The 13018-nt window shown below is 39.5% G+C and overlaps 1 pseudogene; it reads left to right on the forward strand.

Moving 5' to 3' along the window:
• Positions 1–7039: 7039 nt before the first annotated feature.
• On the forward strand, positions 7040–11088 carry LOC149148786 (origin of replication complex subunit 6-like; annotated as a pseudogene).
• Positions 11089–13018: the final 1930 nt, after the last annotated feature.

Raw genomic sequence — 13018 nt, forward strand, 5'->3', positions numbered from 1 at the left:
TAGTGACACTTTCTTGTAGCAACTTCTTCAATTCTTCCATATCTGTCTTCAAATCTACCATGTCTCTCTTCAATTCTGTCTTCGAATCATCCATCTTAGCTTCCATGCCCTTTATCTTAGATTCCACGCCACTTATCTTAGCTTCTGTTAGCTTTTGTGAGCGTGACATTTGTTGCACTTGTTCTTGTAATTTTGATATATCATGTAGCATTTCTTCTTCTTCTTCATGAGTCATGCTAGAGCTTTCAGGTTCCTTACTAGGTGTTTGCATTTTCTTTCCTCGGGGCATCAGTTACCGATAATAATGCTTTACTATGCCCTTTGAATTCCGTTAAACCAAGCTTACACAAAAATTTAAAAAAAAACTACACACCTTTTTTCACTTTTTAGAAGCCTGATATTGAATCTGATGTATCTCTGTAATTTCGAATCATCCAGTTCTGAAATTGCTACCTGTAGTAGCCTTCTGCGTCCTCTTTCCAATGCCACAAGTCTGAGCCAAATTGGATTCTCCAAGGAAGAGTTATGTGAAATCTCCCACAGTGACTTGCTTTTAGACTAGTTCAGTAGAGCGAACTTGTACGACGTGCCACGAGTCACTGTTTCAACCTTTGAATCTGAAACACATACACAAGAAACTACAGTCCGTCCTCTTTCTGTACCTTTTTACGAAATTTCAATCCGATCCTCAGAGAGAGAGTTATGACGATTTTCCCCAGGTCACCTGTTTTGAATGTAATTCAGGAGTCTGCAAAAAGGCCAACTTCCTCAGATCATATCTCCGAAAATATCGCGCAAAAAGCTCTGAAATTTAGACCCAAGGTTCAATGCCAATTTCTCTTAAATGGGTTTTTTTTGTGACTTCTGAAACGTCACAGAACAAAAGTTATAGCGAAAATTCCACGATGACCTGTTTGGAGCAGCGAAACCCTAGAATCCAAAGCTCTGATACCAAATGTTATGAAACCAGCTCAAGAAAAGATAGAAAAGATAAATCCATGCCTTAGAATTCAGCCTCTTCGAGGGGGCAACCTCCTTTACATTACATAAATGAACAATTCTTGGATGATACAAATGACAAAACCTCCTTTCTATATATAGGAGTCTAAGGAGTCACAATATAATCTAGCCGACCTAACAATAATAATATAAAGCCACAAAAATAACAATAGAGGGATTCTATGGGGCACAGAAATAACAATATGGGGGTAATAGGGGCACAACAATATAAATAAGGGGTATAACTACAATAGTAATGGGGTAATCACTAGTATTATAGGGACCCAACAGACACTGCATAAGGATTCAAAATCGTATTGTAGGGCATGCGATGCATGCCAATGGATTGGAAGACCGTCATGGAGGGATGAGCTACCTATGAATCCGTAGATATCGTTATAGCCATTTGAGAAGTGGGCGATTGACTTTGTAAGACCAATTTAGCCTCCAGGAAAGAAGACGGGTGCATGGTACATCATCACAGCGACTGAGTATTTAACTAGATGGGCGGAGGCCTAGCCTGTGAAGGACTGTACCACCACAACAACAAAAAAATTCATCTTTGAGTACGTGCTAACGAGGTTTGGTTGTCTGAAAATTTTGATGAGCAATCGCGGTACACATTTTCTTAATGAAACAATCAACACGTTGACAGAGAAGTTTTAGGTTTACCATCAGAAGAGTACGCCATATCACCCGCAGGCTAATGGAACAATAGAAGCATTTAATAAGATACTAGGAGCGCACTGACAAAGGTTTGCAATGCACAAAGAAATGACTGGGATGTGAGCGTACCCGCGGTGCTATGAGCTTACATTACGACTTGTAAGAAGCTGACTGGACAAATGCCTTTCAGATGGGTTTATGGCATTAAAGCTATGATGCCAATGGAATACATTGTACCTAGTCTGTGCATAACAACATTAACAAGAATGGTGGATCGAGGAGCCCTGGAATAAAAGCTCACGCAACTGACAAAACTGGAAGAAGATAGGTTTTTGGCTGGATTTCATTAGCAAGTTCAGAGGAGCGCGAAAAGACATGGCATGATCGGCACATCAAACTGCGCACGTTCAAGGTAAATGATTTAGTGTTATTATATGACAGCAAGTTTGATAAATTTCTAGGAAAATTTTGGATGCATTGGCTAGGGCCCTATGTCATCAAGGAGATTACCAATGGTGGAGCAGTTCAGTTGGTGAAGTTGAATGGAGAGCCATTTCCAGGGAAGGTGAATGGTAGCCAATTGAAGCCATACACTAGGGATCTGACGAGATGACTATATGGTGGAAGCACAGTCTTAGCACTCCAGGCAACTGAAAGGAGGTGCAAGACTATAAACTACACTGCCCGGGTTGTAGAGATGCACGATTGGGGTATTGCACGGAATGGAGGATTGTCACAGTGTCATCAAAAGCACAAGGGGAGATGCACTATTGAAAGGGAGACCACGCAGGGCAGTCAGAAAGTGATTGTTATGGTCACTATTCATGATTTGACAGTGGGAAAATGGCTAAATGGAGCAGGGGAGGCAGCAATTAAGTCAGAATTTAAGAGCAAGATCTTTGAAAATCTTCCACCACTCTAGAATTTATGAACATATTTTGGGGGGAACGGTTGGATTCAAATTCAAAATTGCCTATAAATTACAGATGGCCGACCAACGAAAAACACTTGGCATTTTGAGAATTGAGGTGTTGAGTTATCAGGCGTGCATGAACCTTCACTATTTCGAGGTTTTAGCAGCGAGTTCAGTGTTTGAGAAATTGTTGAAGGAAACTCAAGAACTCTTAACTAGCATCATGTCGGCACTCGTGGAGACCGCAAGTGTTGGAGAAGAGATGGCAGCTCAGGGATATGCCCCGTAGGTAGAAAGTGTATAGCTCCCTACAGAAGTACTCAAATCACTGAGGTCACCCAGGCCAAGACCTACGCCAACCAGAGAGGGTCCAAAACCAAAGAAGGATAAGCAAAAAGCGACACAGTCGGTGTGTGCATCACCTAGAAAACACTTGCATAAAAAAAAGCCTATTGCACAAGAGAAGGGCAAGGTAGTAGACCTGGAACTTGACTAGGACATAGAAGACGTCAATATGAGTGTGGAAGACATTGACATGGGGGCATAAGACATTGAGGTTGAGGGGGCAGATCCTATCTCCAAGCTGCAAGCATATGTCCCTATTGGGTGAAAATATTACCGTTTAATTCTGTTGTAGTACTTGCCCAACTATTTAATTTGTCAATCTGAGGTCCGTAGACTTACGAGACACATGCAATATATATGCAGGACTGAAGTGGAACTAATCTAATCTAATCTAAATTACTGAAATAAAATTACTCTAAGAAGGTATTGAAACATTAACTATGAAAGCAGGAAATTGCATAAAGGAAAAGCAATGCAACATGTGAAGAAGTGAATGACAAACAACATATGTGAGCTCACAATAATAAGACTATGTCAAATTATATTACAAGAACTAAATTACAAATCATGAAAGCATAACAATAAAAGAATATGAATCAAAGTTAATCTCCATTCTCTATTATTCATTATTCATCATTCCAATGAAGAGAGAGCACTCTCTTATATACATGAGGAAGATAACCTTCCCATAATTACATATCCAATATTCTCTCAAGCACTCTCAACTAGTTTCCCATTATTACAAGATATGATCCCACAAATCTCTCAAACATGATCCCACAAATCTCTCAAACATTTTGAGCTACTTTCCCATTTTTACAAAATATGATCCCTTTTGATCCTCCATAAATCTCTCACATATCTTGGATAAGATATGCCTCCATGGTTTTCTCCTTAGGAAAAGGCTTGCATAATTATCTTCTTGATATGGTGGAGGAGATATTAATTCTTCACATATTTCCTACACATCACAAAACTCACATATTCTTGAGATATATAAAAATATGTACATTTTCTAATAATTAATCATAAATTCACTTATAATACAAAAATGAATAAAATGGAAAATAAGAAGGTGAAACCCAAATGTATGTATGAAAATGATATGATAAAAGGTTAATAGGATGATGAAATCATCTCCAAGACCATAGCAAATCGACTCAGACCTATCCTCTCCAGGGCTATTGCTCCCCAGCAATTTGCGTTCTTAGACTCTCGTCAGATACATGAGGCCATTGGACTCGCCCAAGAGGCCCTTCATTCCATTTGGTCCAAAAATCTGAAAGCCATCCTTCTCAAAATTGACCTCTCCAAAGCTTTCGATCGGGTCAGTTGGCTCTATCTTAAGATGATTCTGATCCATCTGGGGTTTCCACACTCCTATATTACATGGATAATGGCTTGTATCACTTCTCCCTCGTTCAGTGTTCTCATCAATGGCTCGGCATCCTCTTTTTTTCACTCTGAGAGAGGTCTGCGACAGGGATGCCCTCTATCACCACTACTATTTCTCTTAGTTATGGAAGGACTCAGTCGTCTCATGGAAGCTGCAAAGAGGAATGGGGATATTGGTGGGCTTGGGATATCAGATTTGTGCTATCTTACACATCTACTATTTGTAGATGATGTTCTTATTCTGCTTGATGGAAGTGTCAGAGACTCCCGGAACTTCTTGAAAATCTTGCAAAGATTTTCTGCGGCCACAGGTATGATGCCTAACCAATCGAAATCCACCATCACATGTGCTCGCACCTCGGTCCAAGAGACCAGGATTGCACTACAGGCTTTTCCCTTCTTGGTGCACTCTTTGGATAGAGGTCTAAAATACCTCGGTTTCAATCTGAAACCCTCATGCCAAAGGATTGCTGATTGGGCCTGGTTGATTGCCAAACTTGAAAAGAGGCTACTGGGTTGGAGCCACAGATATCTATCTAGAGCTGGCAGACTGGTGCTCATAAAATCAGTGCTAGAAGCTACCCCAGTCTTCTGGATGGCACTAGCATGGATTCCTAGGACTATCCTGGGGAGGATACAGCAGCTTTGTAACCGTTATCTTTGGAATGGGAATCAGGAGAAACGTACTTTTGCTTGGATCAGCTGGAAAAAAATATCATTACCTAAGAAGTGGGGTGGATGGGGCCTCAAGGAGCTCCCTGACTTCGCTAAAGCACTTGCTGCCAAGATGGGATGGATCTTGCTCACTAGTCAAAATCTGTGGACTCATGTCACATACCACAAATACATCTGGCCTCAAAATATGATGGACTGGGCACGTCTTCCATCCTGGTCTTCGAAGGGGGGCTCATCTGTTTGGAAGGCCTTGATTGACTCCCTCCCTCTCATTCGGGACAACTTGGCATGGCGAATCAATGATGGAATGACAGGCAGGATTGGCCTGGACCCTTGGAGCAACAGTGGAGGCAGACATATATTAAACCAGGAGATTATAGATTATTTACAAGGCCGGGGGATACTACATTTTGCACAGATCGCTGATCCACTTCACACTGATATTTTTTCACAGGCGTGGAGAACTGCCCACTCTTTGGATCTACCTAACCAATGGCACCAGGAATGGGATCAATACATCATGGCACTATCTGAATCCCATATTCGTATTAAGCAAGGGCCTGATGAATTGATCTGGTGCCCGGCCGACCATGGTACATATGTCCCAAAACAAGGCTACTGTGCCCTCATTGCTCACAGATCTCCGGATCAGGTTCACCCTTGGTGGCACTCCATTTGGAAGTTAAGGGCCACTCCTCGATCTAAGCTTTTCTTCTGGTGTGCGCTTCATGGTATCGTTCCTACCGGTGAACAGTTAACCCGCAGAGCCATCCAGGGACCCTCATGGTGCATATTCTGCAAAAATGCATCTGAATGCACAGACCACATATTCTTGTTTTGCCCGACGTTTCAAAGCATTTGGAGGAATATCTGTCAACAGTTGGGAATTACGGGAGATTGGAGCGGCGCTGACCTTCAGGAGGCTTGGTGCTCATGGGCCCGTAGCCACCCGGAATCCAAACTATTAAACCTCCCCCCTGTGGCCATTTGGTATGCATGGCTTGCTCGAAACAGAGCCATTTTCGATGATAAACCTTTCTCGGGAAGCCACATTGAAATAGCAGTCATAGCAGCATACCAGGAACTCCCAGAACCGACCCCAACCAGAACCCGTGTTATTCAGCCTATGCCTGAGATTGACAGATCAATCCCTTGGGCTTTTTTCGATGGTGCATCGAATCAAACAGGGTGTGGCGGTGGATTTGTCTTGCACATTAACGGAAATCATAGATATCTAGCAAAATTGGGTTTTGGTTTTGGAACGAACAATTTTGCTGAGCTCTCTGCATTATATAATCTACTTCATTTTGCTTTATCTCATCATATTACACAGCTCAACATATTCGGGGACTCAATGGTGGTTGTAAATTGGATTAATAATGTGACAAATTGCCATGTACACATGCTCAGCAATTTATTTCAAAATACTCTTACTCTCAAAGCAGCATTTGAACATTTTACATGTGTGCATATTTACAGAGAACACAATAGCGAGGCTGACAAACTATCCAAAGAGGCCTCGTCACTTCCCCGAGGCAATGGACAAATAGTGGAGCAGAATGGGTCGGAGGAACATCAGTTTTACCACCGGCCATATATAGATCAGAGGATGCAGCGGGACAACAGTCCCAACAGCTAAATAGTGAACAGAGAACAATATGAACTGCTGATATATTTATGAACAGAAACTTTTTGTAATAGTAAATAGGCTGTAAAGCACAGATCATGGATGTAACTAGAACTTTTTGTTATGACTCTGAGAACTACCTGAAAAGGTGAATTTTGTATGAACTATGATAGTAATGCCGCGGCATCTGCTTATGTAATTTTCAAAATATTAATGAAAGTTACTGATTTTCCCAGGGGAAAAAGGATGATGAAATGTAAGGAATAGTGAAGAAAAAGGTGGATGAAAATATGACATTTATGAGTCCCAACATCCTCCCCAACTGAACTTGTTGCATGTCCTCATGAAACCATGCATGGGTCTCTTTAAGAACATTTGGCATCTTGAACTTTGGCTTTACATGATGATATCTTTTAATAATGAATGTTTCCAGGATATGTGAAAGACATGAGTAACAATTTACATTTTCTTATGGTTGGTTCTTGTGTGACAACCATGAATACAAAGAATGTTGGTTCTTGTGTTAACAACATTCATTTCGTTTTCTGTTCTCGTTTCTTCAATAATAATGTAAGCACTCACTGGAAATCATAATGTGCATAAGAAAGCCCTTTTGTAATATTAATGAAGCATGCCAATATTGTGTATGAAGCAAAGTGCAACAAAGTATCATTGGAAAATAAATGTTGGTGAATGGTAAATGGAGTGATAGTGGTGAAGAAATGGAATCATGGTAGTGAATATGTAGTGAATATAGTTCTCCCTCCCTCAACTGAATATGTTGCATGTCCTGACATGGCTCATGAAAGGAAATGTAGCATGGTGAGGGAATTTTCTAAAATATTCAAGTTAGCATATAAGGAATTGCATGATTAAAGATTAGAAAACAACATACCTCTACTTACTCAAGAATGATGAATTATGCAATAGGAATGTAACTACTGCTGCTGCTGGATCAAGAAAATGTGATTGATGTTGTTGTAACTGGATCCTGGGAAATGAAGGAATCTGAACTGCTGATGCTAAATCATGGAAAAGATAAATGCTGAAAGTGGAACTGTGGTACTCTCATAGATCAGAATGCATGCTGTAACTACTGAGGGAGTCGTGAAAAAGTGTATAGTCTTCACCCGCTACAAACCCGATGGTACAATTCTAAACATGCGAATGAATGTGTCGATGTCGAGCATGAATAGAAATCATTGGATTACCGGCCATTGATGTATGTCGTTAACCAATGCGAGGCAACTCACCATTGATGTCAATGAGTGACAAGGTACCCGAGTACATCTTGCGAAGTGCGAATGGATGTGTCGAGGTCGAGCCACTTGCAAGATCTGAAGATCAAGGGACATTGATGTATTCCCATGATTGTCAGCGAGAGAACTTGCCATTAAGGCATGCAAGCCTCTAGGTACTCAAAAGGAACTCTAGTCTATTTCCCAGATAAGGTGCTGATGTCGATGGGGCAAGACTTGTTGAAAGGTGGGCCTTAAGGAATCCCACATCAGTCAACACGAGTTTGTACAAAAAGATTTGGTAGGTCTATAAATGGAAAGAACTCACGGAAAAGCAGTGTGGATTAGCATGGCTAGGAAATCAAGGCAATGTAATCATGGAAAGGGAATGGGTTTTATTCAAAAGGCAAACTAGAAGGCAAAACTAAACTGGAAATGATAAATGGATGTATGTGATTCAGAAAAATAGGCATGCATGAAGTCGTGAAGATAAGGAGATGGAAGATGGGCTGCAACACAAGGATGGTGAGTAGTCATGACGCAAAAGGATTTTTGTGTAGTGGAAAATGTCATGATATGTGCAGTGAAGAATTAGTTCCTTCAAGTGTCCAATGATGCATGTTTCATTGTGATTTCGAAAAATCACTTTTGCATTAGATTGTCTTCAACGCTTAGCACCATTCCTGCATAAAAATTGTCACCTTTGTGTGCCATCTCCATCGATCATTCCTGTATGAAATGACTCAAAAACAAATTAGCGCATTTTCAAGAATTTACAAAATGTCCATTTTTTTAATTATTTTCCAAAATAACTCTAATTGTGGATGAAAAAGGTGTCGCATGGTAATGTTGAGCTTTCTGCATAAGCTTCTCGTTGTCCTACACATAACACCAATCTCATTTCACTTGTTAGTATATGCATCCTAACTTTTGCCCATAAATTCACAAAAAAATCCAACATACTTTGATTCCCCCCCCAACTAGAAATATTGCATGTCCCCATGCAATGTATTCATTGATTTTGCAATATTTTTTTCAAAATGTTTTTATTGGTTTGCAGGAAAATTGAGTTAAAACATTTGAAAAGGCTTTTGTATCTTTTTGGGGAAGTAGTTGGTGTTATGAAGTTTGATGTAAATGAACGAGGGAAATTTTTTTTTTTTTGTTAATTTATTTATTTGTTATTATTATTTTTTTAAACAGTAAACTTGTTTTCTGATTAAAAAAAGCGCTCGGTAGTATCATATTCCACTCAAAAAGTAAAATGGAAGGCTGAATGCCAAACCTATAATATGAGTTAGGAGAGATTGAATTAAGAAGTGTGAAATGCAGGGACCTTTGCTTCTTAACAGATTAATTATTTGATTGAAACTGTTCACTGCCTAAGGCCACCAAACGTTGTTGGATTCGAAGGCTAAAAGAAACCATTCAAAGATTCTCAGGTCGCTGCGAAGCTGCCCTGGTAATGAAATTTTCTGGGTCGATTTTCGCTCCAAGTTACACAAATATATTTTCGTTTCGTTGACAACCATCAATTGCAAGTGGCTTGGAAGATGAGAGTGGTTTGCCAATACTAAGAAAACGACTGAAAAATAAAAGACCAAAGCTACATTGCAGAGAATATTATGTCACACTGCATGAAATGATCCAAGAACGGGATACCCATCAGATAGAGTCATATAATTCAACATCACAATGCTTTGTACACAAAATATCAGACAACATTTACGAGCTAAGACTGCATGCTTGAACCCAATAAATAACTAGTGTTAAATTGTTACCCAGAAATGGGCATCCCATCGATCAGTCGCAGAATGAAAGACGAATCGAATCTGAAATTTCGGAAGCTTTTCCTAGATAAGTCTTCATTTATAACACCATTTGCACTTTGATAAGGCTCCATCACGGCACATGCAATATAAATTTCCTGGATCAAAATAAATGCTACGATGAAACTTTATAGAATTGTGCATCTGCATCTGCTCTCCTTAAGAGAAGCAACGGTGGTGGCAGGGGCATATTTTTTTGGGGCCGATATCAGTGCCATCGAATAGTCGAAATTTGAGCTCCACCGATTCCTCCACTGCCATTTTCACACCTCTAAATTTTTCTCCCAGTATCAATAGCTTTGCATCCTTTCACTTCCAATTGGAATGATTTTAATAGGGCATTCTATAGATAAATCACTCAAATTCAGGGCATCGATGACTATGGGTAACCAATTCAAGGTTGCAGTCTTTCACTCAAAGTCAGGCCGTTGAGGACTATGAACATCCAATTCATTGGGTCTTGCAAAGGACAAGACATCTATTAGAAAAGCCGAGGAGCTGAGGCGCCTTAGCAATGTTCATTTTGATTCCTCAACATTTGGTGTGGGCGAGGTCTGCAAATCTGTGCTCTGCTTTGAGTTAGGCGCTGCCAAACTGCAGGTTTCTTTTGATAGACAGAAGGCCATTAAGCTCAGTGGCATGTCAGAGAAGGCCTACACAAGATCCTTGAATGCGATGCAGAATGCTGTCGGTGTCAGGCCAAAGCTAGACATAAGAGAACTGGCAATCCAATTTGGGTGTCTTAGATTAATTGGGTCTGCCCAAAGAGCATTGTCTTTATACAAGGATAGATTTGTAGCTGCATTTCCTAAGTCTTGGCGTTCAAGTGCTGATTTGAGTCGTCCTGAATTTACTGCAGTGGCATTTTACTTGTGTGCAAGAAGGAACAAGCTAAAAGTGGACAGGACAAGATTGATTGAGATTTGTGGTACATCCGATTCAGAATTCAGCATCCATGAATGACCTTTGCTTTGATATTGTTGGAATTTCCAAAGAAAAATAAAAGAATCCAAAGTCTGTAAAGAATAATAGATAGCTTTTAGATGCATTTCCAGGCAAAATAAGGCATGAAGATGATGGGGAATCTGATATTTGCAGTGAGTCATTTGATGATGAAGATGGACTAGAGGTGCCCGGTTTGAAGAGACCCAAGAAAATGCAAAAACATGCTTACGAGGAATGGAAATCTTCAGTCCTTGCATCAAATGAAACATTTAAAGCCATAGGACTTGAAAAGAAAGGAAAACAAATGAGACTCAGTTTTGTAAAGAAGCCTCCACAGACTGTACCTCTTGAAGGCTCATAGCAAACACGGCAATCTTGGCTGATTTTATGCAACTTGACTTGTTTATCAGATCATGTACTCCAAAAGTCGTATGATTTGGATTACAAAGCGATGCCTACCCTGGTCCCTTACTAGTATTGAATGGAAATCATACATGAAAAAAATTCATCTGAAGAGCTATTTGACAGGAAAAAAGGATTACAGCCTGCAGTCATGTCTCTAAAATGGGTGCCATTTGGTAAAGAGAAATATGTTACCTTGAAGTGCATGTGGTATTGAAGTGCATGTTGTATTAAGATTAGCTGCAACTTTCTCATACTCAGGAGCAAGACGCTTACAATGACCACACCAAAGGGGCGTTGGGCCAAATGAAGGATTTGATCGAAAAGTGACCTGCTTGTGGAACCACATGCTCATATAGAATGTAAGGGCACTGCCATACAAAACACAAGGTTACTACAACACCTCACATAGGCATAATGACATTCATTGCTAGTCAGAGCTCGGATGGCCTCATTGACTGGGCTCGGATGGGATAATCAGATACTGAACCGGGCTCGGTTTATCAGCTACTCAGCTTGGATTTGTTTGATGTTTTGTATATACAATGAATGATGCAGAGTTTTCTTTGGTTTTGCTGGGTTTTTTTTTTATGTTTTGCGTTGTTTTGTTTTCATGAATGCCCTGGTTTTTTTTTTTTTTTTAAGTCTAAAAAAATGGAATTAATCCTATCTTTGAAAAACAAAAATGGTAATCCTATCTTTAAAAACAAAAATGGTTAGTTGTTAAAATTAATTTTTATTTGTTTATTTTTTTTTTTACTTTTTTAATCAATGAAAAACTAAAATTGAAAAAGAAACTATACTTCTTTTCTTTTTTAACAAATGGACATAATGATTTTCATATTGAAAGATGTTTGTGATGAATTTATTCTTGAAATTAGTCTAATCATCCCTATTTTCTGATCCTCGAGATCGTACGAAGACGCAGGAGGAGAGCATACTTATTCTAGGTAAAAGAAAAATTGAAAATGAAAGCAAAAACTAAAACTAAAAGCCTACCTACTCTATACTAATTAGAATTTACAAATTAGTTACGTGTAGTTAAACTTCCAATGAAGTCATTCACGTAGCAGTGACAATAATAGATTCAATAGCAAGTTTTCAAATGAAAAATGAAAATATTCGAAAGTGAATGAGTCTAGTGGCTGTATCTGTAAATCAACTAAATAAAAATAAAAAGATGAATCTAATCTAGTACTTACCTGGAACCATTGTTCGATAAAGCTTTGATAAGCACAGTTTCTCTCACTCAGATCATGCTGTAACTCCTGTTCTTCTTCGATCTGCTGTTCTTCTTCCTCGATCTCCTGTTCGAATGATTGTTCGCCATCAGATACGCAGGATTCTTCAGATGTTGAATCTTCGGTTGTTTCTTGGGGAGTAGTTGAACCTTTACTTCTTGTCAAGATCTCCTCTTCCAAGGAAGAAGAGATCCCGACTTCTGCTAGGATATGAATGAGTAGTTCCAAGCTGAAACTCATTGTTAAATCATGTTGAAAAAAACAAAAAAAATCAGCACACTAAAAATTGAATTAAAAACAAAAGGACCACGGAAATAATCTTGAATTCAATACTTAATTAAACCCTCTTACAAGGACTGCTCATTAATTGAGTAATTGAATTCTTCAATTACAACCATGAATCATGAATTCATCAAACACTCTTCACAGTTGCGAAAATCAAACACACCTGCAGAAATTGAAATTCACACTTGCATAAATGTAAACACACCCTAGATGCCCTGATCCATAAGAGGTCGAGCCCGTTACGATATCTCGAATGCGTTGCATATGTTGTTCCTCACGTCTTACCGCCTTAACACCTCGGAGTTAGGAACATGTCTAAACACACTTGCATGAAAAATCAAACTAAACTTCAATCCATCGTGCCTCCCCGGCAATGGCGCCAAAATGTTGGGTGAAAATATTACCGTTTAATTCTGTTGTAGTACTTGCCCAACTATTTAATTTGTCAATCCGAGGTC

The sequence above is a fragment of the Pinus tabuliformis genome, chromosome 9 (assembly GCF_031772625.1).
Source record: "Pinus tabuliformis cultivar Carrire ecotype Pingquan chromosome 9, CPIR1, whole genome shotgun sequence".
Lineage (NCBI taxonomy): Eukaryota > Viridiplantae > Streptophyta > Pinopsida > Pinales > Pinaceae > Pinus > Pinus tabuliformis.